This window comes from Tachypleus tridentatus, chromosome 4 (genome assembly GCF_004210375.1).
Source record: "Tachypleus tridentatus isolate NWPU-2018 chromosome 4, ASM421037v1, whole genome shotgun sequence".
In the NCBI taxonomy this organism is placed as follows: Eukaryota; Metazoa; Arthropoda; class Merostomata; order Xiphosura; family Limulidae; genus Tachypleus; species Tachypleus tridentatus.
In genome coordinates, this window is record NC_134828.1 from 30,636,268 (window position 1) to 30,646,223 (window position 9,956).

Below are 9,956 nucleotides of genomic sequence, written 5' to 3' on the forward strand. Positions count from 1 at the left end.
GGTCTTGAAGACACATAGGACTAGTGTGTTTAACTTTGTGTTTTTACGTGTGTTAAAGACACATAGGGTCAGTATGTTTAACTACGGTTCTCTGTTTGTTTTGACGACATATATGGTTATGTGTTTAATAACGTTCCCCTCGGGTCTTGAAGACACATAGGACTAGTGTGTTTAACTTTGTGTTTTTACGTGTGTTAAAGACACATAGGGTCAGTATGTTTAACTATGTTCTCCCCTGTGTCTTAAACGCACACCTGGCCACAAGTATTTCAAAATGTTTATTAGATTTCTCCTGGACAGGAAACCAGTTTGCGTCAGACCAAATTAAAGCTCTTAACTCTTTAACAGCTGATAAAATGAAGCAATTATTAGGTCAAAGGGACAAATACACAGAGCAAAAATGAGATCCTAGTCTGTAACTTTTCGATTACTTCTCCAAAGCGCTAACCCTCGGTCAGCGACTCTGCTAAGATGTTCAGGAATAATAATATACGTTTATAAAAACTTTGTGCTGCAAATACCACAAAATAAAAACAACTAAAAGAAACTTCAGTTTAAAGAAATGCAAACAACTTTAGTGACCTGGTTTTTATCTTTGAAAAGAGAGGGAAGAAATATAGCATGTTTTGTACTTTTAACTCATTGTTAGACTTAAGCGACATCTATAAAAGATTTGGATTTTGGATTAAGTTTGAAGGAGGAAACGGAAAATAACACAGTAAGGCATCATAGAAGAAAATTACATGGCTGCTGAATTCATAAATGTTAGGTTTATGAATCTAACAAGGAAAGGAGTAAATAATCATGTTAAGAAAAGAAAGTTTGAAGTAAATGTTCATGTTATGAACAAGGAGTTCTAAGATATGATTGTTTAGATTTTAGATGTATTATTAAGTCTCTGACTTTACATGTAGGATACGATAGTAATTTTTTTCGTCTTTAGGTTTGTCGTATTAATTTAACCAGGCCAGTTGTTCTCGGTTATGTTTTCAATTGGATGAAACTAAATTTCTAGGAGACTCAAACTAAATTTATAGAAGGTTAATTTACAGCCATGGTTTCCTGAGTCAACCCTTGTCACTTGAATTCATAAATATTTTGTTGGTTTCCTGCTGTATCACCTTATACTTCAGTGAAGCTTTTCGTGTGTACTTTTTGTCTTCTCTGCAGCGCAAACGTGAACTGCAGTGAAACTTTTGCATTTTTTGTTAATTCCTCTAGTGTATTCCAAAAAGTAATTCCAATATGAATTATTACGCCATAGAAATCAGATCCAGAAAATAGGTTCCAAGTTATATTATTACATCCGAAGATGTAATTCCATATTGTGTTATGACACCACAAAAATTAGATCCAACATGTATTATTACGCTAGGCAAAGTAGTTCCACAATCGTAATGAATGAGCTAATCGTGGTTGCCTAAAATTACAATCAAACTCTAGATTTCATCTTTTGGAAGTTATATGGATAAAACAACATAGTTAAATTACTTATATTCGTTATGTTATAGAACCACATTCTTTCACTGTTTAACTTAAGCAATTGTGAAGAGAAAAATAAAAGAGAGCTGGACCTAAAGAAAGTGGTCGAATGCTTACATAAGAAAGTTAAACAAATATAAATGTAGATTTTTTTATATTTTCTCTTCTCCACAATGTGTGATAAATATTAAAAAATATTTTCTAACTGACGAATTAAGATGTGTTACGTTCCTTACTTATAAAAAAATATTATTTTTTTTGTAAAAAGTATTGAAATGCAAGTAAGAAAAAGAAAGAAGCTTATAAGAAAAATATAGTTTTAAACCTCATTTATTTAGGCTTTATATATATATATATTAGAATTAAAGGTTAATGCATGGCTTCATTGGCATAGCGGTATGTTTGCTGACCTATTCTTCGTGTTTAGATAGTACTGATGTACAAAGCACAGATAGTCCATTATGTAACTTTGTGTTCAACTACAAACAAATAAGTTACTGCATAAAGAAACAAGTTAAAATAATAAGTACTGTCCTGTTTTACCTAGGAGCTGCACCTAAGATGTCCAGACGTTAGGTTTTCGTTGATATTTTAATATATGGTGATAATCAATGTTCAGATGAACTGAATAACGAAACGTTATGACTTTAAGGTGTAATTAATACACCTACACGATAAAGAAAATTTATGCCCCAAGACTTCTTGCAATATAAATTTAAAAACATGTACAAGTTTATGACACATGAGAATATTTACAAATATAAGAACATAAGCTGACTCACATGAAATTCACTTTCTTATTTTTTTTTATACGACACGAATCCAATGATTATTCATACAAATATAGGCACGTGTATTGTAACGTAGAGAATGTAGAATATTAATAATTAATTCGTCAGTTGTACTTCTTAGAGTTGCCATCCTCTTGACCAAATTTGTAAGCAAATTCAACGTTCCTAAGCACCAGCGACATCTACGATATCATTTCACTAAAATAAAATGATTTATAAAACTTTCAACACCTGCCATCTGTTTAAAATTTAAATGTTCAGTTCTCTGTCATAACTTACAAAATCCAATGAAGTTAGTAGCATTTATTTTATGTCATATTGTATGGAAAAATCTTACTGGAGTTAAATATTTTAATTACTGTTATATCCTACGACTGTATCACATCGAAATGGAAACTATAAATTCCATTGAAGTAAAAAATGCATCCATACAGCTTTTGTCATACCTTAAGAAACAATTTTATTGATGTTTTTTTTGTTTTATTTTTTAATTCCATGCAAAGATACACGAGGGCTATCTGCGCTAGCCATCCCTAATATAGCAGTGTAAGACTGGAGGAAAGGCAGCTAGTCATCACAACCTACCGCCAACTATTGGGCTACTATTTCACCAACGAATAGTATGATTGACATGGCTGAAAGGGCAAGCATGTTTGGTGCGACGGGGATTCGAACCCGCTTCCCTCAAATCGCAAGTCAAATGCCTTGACCACCTAGCCATGCCGGGCCTTCACTGAGGGTAAAGCGCATAGTTTCTGTAGCATACTATACAACAATCTGAGTTTAAAAGGCGTTGTTCAGAGCACGTTTGGTTTTCATGATGTCCTTCCAAACAATCTGCGTTTAAAACACATTCGGTTTCGGTGATATCCTACGAAATAATTCAACTATAGTTAAACAATTCTATTTGTTACTTGTCCTTCGAAACAATAACTCTAAATTTAAAATACACAAAGTTTGTCACATTCTACGAAACAATCTTAATGTAGTTAATAATAAATTCAACCCTTCTGTAGTTGTCCATTTCCTAGGTCCCGCCATTGACTTGTCAGGAGCTTTCCACGTAAACAAGGTTTTAAGTTTTTTTCAAACCTACTTTCAGGAACGTGAAACAATACCATTATGTTTTTGTGAAAATGTAACTAATGTTAAATGTTGTTATTATTAATTGGCCACAGATGTTTTTATCAAAAATTGTGTTCATTGCCCCCAGGCTTAGGGCCGACATGGCCAAGTTGTTAGAGCAATCGACTCGTAATCTGAGGGCCACGGTTTGAATCCCCGTTATATCAAACATGCTCGCCCTTTCAGCCGTGGAGGCGTTATAATGTGACGGTCATTCCCACTATTCGTTGCTAAAAGAGTAGCCCAAGTGTTGATGGTGGGTGGTGATGAGTAACTGCCTTCCATCTAGTCATAAACTGCAAAATTAGGGACGGTTAGCGCAGATATCTCTCTTGTATCTTTGCGCGAAATTCAAAGCAAACCAAACCATCACTACCCACTACCAACTGTTGGGATACTCTTTTACCAATGAATAGTGAAACTGACCGTCACATTATAACACCCTCACTGTTGAGAGGACGAGTATGTTTGGTGTGACGGACATTAGTCTTAAACTGCTAAATTAGAGACAGCTAGTGCAGATAGCTCTTATGTAGCTTCGCGCGTAATTCAAAACAAACAAACACCCCGGCTTAACCCTTCCTCTTATCTTTCAGCTCGAAATTAAGAAGGGTTAGTAGACATAGTCTTTTTGAAGCTTTGCGCAAATATGAGAAAAAAAAAGAATCCTCCTTAGAAACTCCCTGAAGACGATAGACTATTAGTTAATTAAACCAAGAATATAAACTAGTTAGTAATCTGATACGTCGGAGAAAAATCAGCTTGTAAACCGCGTGAGGTCAGTCAAGAATAGAGAATTAGCTGACCAGTTATTAAGCGAATTGTAACAATATCAACTCCAAATTAATTCGCTCATCGTGAACCGTGGATAAAATATTCAGTTGCAGACTAGATAAAATATTCAGTGTTGCTTGTAATCTTGTAAAACTCTTGTATATAAATCATTATTTATAAAAACCATTATTATAAAGTTGTTTGTATGTTAAAATATATTTGTGTTCAGAGGGAAACTTTGTGTATTAATCTTGTGGTAAAATATTATAAATTTGATACCTATCAACATTCAGTTAATTTCTAAATAAAAATTAAAATTTCAGGTTATTTGAACTCGTAATACGTAACATAATAACTCGGAGAGTCGCTCGAGATAATTTATAATACGTAACAATGCTATATCAGATTACAGATAAAACTATATTAACTGTATGGATCACATCATTTTAAAGTACCTCTTTAAACTACTTGCATCGAATCGAAATGGTTCTCACATATGGTTTGGTTTGTTTTGAATCTCGCACAAAGCTACACGAGTGTCATCTGCACTAGTCGTCCTTAACTTAGCAGTATAAGACTAGAGGGAAGGCGGCTAATCACCATCACCCACTAAAGGGCGAGCATGTTTGGTGTGAAGGGTAATTCAATAGCTTTTAATATTTTAACATCACCCAATGGTAAAACCGTGATGTTATTTAAGTTATTTCTCTAGAGATCTCAGGTGAGCTGAAACTGGTTGTTGTAGTTTAAAATATACTTATTTGGATCATGTTTGATTCGTACTTTTTTCTGGAATGGAACAACTTGAAAACACGTTTTATTTTCTTTCGGAGCTCAGTTTGTTATTCCATTCGTTTGTGTATATATCTATCCGTAGCGGAGGTATACGAACGCATGCACCCATTTAATAAACAGCATTGTTCCCTGTTAACATCTGTTGACTTATTCCCTATCTTACATCGTTTACCGAGCTTCCAGTGGTAAAAGGGGGACTCGAATCCGCGATCCTCAGATTACGAGTCGATGTCTTAACCACCTGGCTATGCCGGGCCTACGATAATATGAAAATAAATTGTAATAAAGATGATATCAAAGGGTTGGTTAAAGATGTTGGTCTGATTAAACCAAAGGAAAACCTTGTATAAATTATTATAAAGAATGAAATAAAATAACTAGTCTGATTCAAAACTGAAATACTCCAAATGATTGGAACAGAAAAAAACAACATTATAATTACCTGTCTTGGACGCTAAAGCAGTTGTTTCTAATGACCTCATAATTATCTGTTTTAGAAGCTAAAGCAGTGAGTTCTAATGAACTAATATAATTACCTGTCTTAGACGTTAAATAAGTAAGTTCTAATGATGATAACCACTCTTTGTGTTGGTTTCATAGTTTATCCAACGTGAGAGCGCTTCAACCATGACCATGTTGTTTGTTAATTGGTTGTAGTCTTGAAGACTAGTAAGTACAATGACCGAGTGATAAACTGTTACTTAAACTCCCGTGTTAGGATCCTGATGCACGTTTTAAGATATCAACCCTAAACTTTTGTGTTAGGATCCTCATATATGTTTAGGATATTAACACAACTTAATAGTGTGATGGTTGTTTATAAAGAAATGTGTCATAGAAATGTGCTATGGAATCTCGTTAGTTACAGTTAGCTGGTAAGCAGTGTATTACTGGAAATAGCTGGAAAAGACATCTGTAAATCCTACAAAATGAGCCATCTGTGCTATGTTAGTCAATCAGTCGAAGCCAGAATTTCAGAAACAAAAATCTTCAAGCTTATTGCTCAACCACGAGACAGCATTAGATTTAATATACACAAGACTAGCGCTATGTTTTGCATATTGTGTAAAGGTTAAACTGGTATTCCATTACTAGAAGGTTTTGATACTGTAAGTCAATGTGGAAAAGGACTATCAAAACATAGGCAATGAGTCGTTTACAAATTAAGCTTAAAACTTGTAGGGTAGCATGGCTAACATGTCTGCAAGGTATGATCATATAAGATTATAAAAACGCTGAAAAGAAATCAATATGTGAGCAACAGTGTGAGGGATCATTTATGTTCTAAAAAAAATCCCCAATCCTCTTGGGTTTTGATTTGTTTGTAATTTTGCGGAAAGCTACACAAGGGCTATCTGCGCTAGCCGTTCCTAATTTTGCAGTGTAAAACTAGAGGGAAGACAGATAGTCATCACCATCCACCTCCAACTCTTGGGCTACTCTTTTACCAACGAATAGTGGATTGACCGTGATATTATAACGCCTCCACGGCTGGAAAGGCAAACATGTTTGGTGTGATGGGGATTTGAACCCATCCTCTTGGGAAACTTTTAACAGGGAAAACGTGTTTATTTGACAAAAGTGTAAGTAAAGGGTAAAAAGCTCGAGAAATATCTTTGAGATTATTGGGTTATTTATTTGGTAGCTGAAAGACAATTTCACTTGCCTAGGACTCTCCGAGAGAATGATAATTAATCTAGAAATTTTTCAGTTATTATGTTAAATAAATTGTGATTTAATTTCTAAATTATGATGACCTCTTTTTAAAATTAATTTTATATAAGCACATTGTAAATAAGTAGTGTTAACTTACTTCTACGGGACAAGCGAAAATGTGGAGAAAGTTTCTCGTTTCAAACATTGTTGCTGTCTTGGAACTAGTTCTCGCAGTGCAACGCGAGATTTGTGGCCCCCTAACGTAACGAATTACATAAATACACGGCAATAAATGGAAAGGGTGCTTTTAAAAGCTTGCGAATTCTTCAGTCATTTCATTAAGCTTACTTTAGTGAGTTTAAAACATAACCACTTTCAAGTGAAATAACGTGTATGTTGATCTAAGTATCCTCACGTCTTTTGCCATCTCTTCATAAGTTCTGTCAATCTTGATACCTTCAGCGAAACGGATTCGCCATTCGTCAAATACGCGTTCCAGATGACGCCCTGGCATAGCCTGATGATTAGGACTCTCGGATCCCATCACTGAACATGCTCAACCTTTCAGTCGTAAGGACATTATAACGTGACGGTCAATCACACTTTTCCTCAGTAAAAGAATAGTCTAAGAGTTAGAAGTATTTAAGTTATAAATTAAGGACAGCCAACGCAGATAGTCCTCTAGTGGTTTGGGGAAAAATGCAACAAACAAACAAGTCATCCAAGTCTAGGCGGCTCAAAGTCTAACGGTGGTAGAACTAAGAGTGTTCCGCCCCGACAATTCAGTCGTTTGGTCGGACAAACAATGGTCCAGTGCCTCACAAACTTAGAGTGCAAAGTCCCGTCTTTTTGGGAAAACATCAGACAAGTAACAATAATTGGTTTCCTACTACAGAAAGAAACAAATGTATGGCCAACGATTATTTTATCTTGGAAGTAAAAATGGTCTGTAGATCTTTAATTCGTCGGGAAAAGACACCAAACATTGTGAGTTTCATTAGCAATCGTCTTTTAAAATTCGACAGTTACCAACGTTGACTGGTCCACACAAATGAATGCTGCCTCATCGTAAGGTATAAAGTGAAAGAAAAGTACTAATATTATTTATCATGAAAGGTCACATTACATTATATTTGTATATCCGTTTGTTTTTAAAAACTTTAAAAAATGGATTTTGTTATACAAACTTTAATAGAAGTTCTACTCTAAGACTTTTTCTGAGTCAGAGTCGAGAGTGTTATCCCTTAACAACAAGTATTTAAGACACCCATGCTTTATAGTGTTATAACTGCTTAAACCATCACTTATGTAATTCGTGGGTTCGAAGTCCCGTCACACCAAACATGCTCGCCCTTTCAGCCGTGGGGACGTTATAAGATGACGGTCAATCCCATCACTCGTTGGTAGAAGAGTAGCTCAAGAGTTGGCGGTGGGTGGTGATGACTAGCTGCCTTCCCTCTGGTCTTACACTGCTAAATTAGGGACGGCTAGCGCAGATAGCTCTCGTGTAGCTTTGTGAGAAATTCAAACCAAACCAAACGAGGCCATCATTTGAGTGCAATGAAACTCCTGAATGATAAATATTTTGGAACTCGCAGTGCACGAGAATATTAGAATTAAAACTACATCTTACAGAATGATCGGTGCTTGTTGCTGAACAGTAGCCATTATGGTACTAATTGTGTGTATTATAGCGCAAAACTACACAATGAGCTACCTATGTTCTGTCCACCAGGGGTATCAAAACCATGTTTGTTTGTTTTTTTAGCTTATCAAGCCTGTAAGCTTACCACGATGCTATTGGGGATATTATAGCACAGTCGATAAATAAAATCTCAAATCTTAACTTTGGTCAATACAAGCGAAATGAGAAAAACTCGAGGAACTTTAGATTAACATGTATTTTAACACATATCTTAATTTTTTTTTAATTTTAAAAGTATTAAAAATATTCACAACTATTGGCAGAACAATTAATCCAACAGGCTTTATTAGTAAGGAAACTTTATCAGTAAGGAAACTTTATTAAATTAATAAACAAGACTAACGTAATTTTATGACATGAATAAGACTTTAGTTGGACCACATGAACAGAAAATTATGTCTTACATAGCTTACTTACGCCGTACGTATTTGAATTTACTAACCGTGACGACGTAAACAGATTCTCTGTTTTTAACTAGTTGCCGCTATAAGATGTAACAGTTGTACTCAAACTGCTTCTATTAGTTTCATTTCAAAAAATCAGAAAAGTGTTGACATGTTTTAGGACAAACCTCGACGGCTTGGTATCGTAAACCATGGACAAACCTCGACGGCTAGGTATCGTAAACCATGGACAAACCTCGACGGCTGGGTATCGTAAACCATGGACAAACCTCGACGGCTGGGTATCGTAAACCATGGACAAAGCTGCGCTCGAAGTTTTTTTTTTACTTTTAAGTAAGTAACTAAGCCAATGGTACAGACAATAAATAGACACCAGACAAAGCAAAACATTTCAAGCAATACTTAATTACGATTCACAGATGTTAAAAAATGTAAAAAATAACAACTAATAGAACTCTCTATTATACATTAAATAATGACAGAAACATACCTGTTTACTTTCCACTTTTCAACGTTATATTTTACTGTAAAGAAGATTGATCCAGAGAAAATAGAATGACTAAGGTATAAAACCGCAGAACATTAATGAATAGTTCAGTAATACAAGTATTATACACCATAATTTAAAGTAGAAAGAAATGAATTTCAAGGCTATGTTACTACCTTGGTGAATAGAATTTCATGATCCTCTGTATTTTTACCGTAATCACTGTAGGATTTGGAGATCGTGTGATAAAAGACCTTCGCTGTGGACGTACGTATATGTGTCAACGCATGTGAAGGTCATAAAGATATGCGTTGTTTTTTTGTGTAAAAGAATATTTTATACTATGCAATGAAGTCTCAAAATTCAACAAGGATGATGGAAGATATGATGCTTTCTAGTATCTTTGAAGATACATGTTTATTCTTTAAATATACGACTAGAAGAAGGACGAACTGCAGTTGTCCTTGTTCACAGTGTAAGCAATTTTACTTCAAGCAGAAAGATGGTTTTTTCTATTTCAGAATTTTCGCATAAAGCAAGATAAGATACTATCTGCACATAAACGTACTTAATTTTCAGCAGATAGTTTGTTTGTTTGTTTGTTTTGGAATTTCGCACAAAGCTACTCGAGGGCTATCTGTGCTAGCCGTCCCTAATTTAGCAGTGTAAGACTAGAGGGAAGGCAGCTAGTCATCACCACCCACCGCCAACTCTTGGGCTACTCTTTTACCAACGAA

The 9,956-nt window shown here is 35.0% G+C and overlaps 1 long non-coding RNA gene across 1 annotated transcript in view; it reads right to left on the reverse strand.

Moving 5' to 3' along the window:
* Window positions 1-9,343, reverse strand: part of LOC143248789 (uncharacterized) — a 69,212-nt gene extending 59,869 nt beyond the window's left edge. The window contains exon 1 of the long non-coding RNA XR_013027181.1: window positions 9,223-9,343. This is a non-coding gene — a long non-coding RNA (uncharacterized LOC143248789). The remainder of the gene's footprint in view (window positions 1-9,222) is intronic.
* Between the last annotated feature and the right edge of the window lie 613 nt (window positions 9,344-9,956).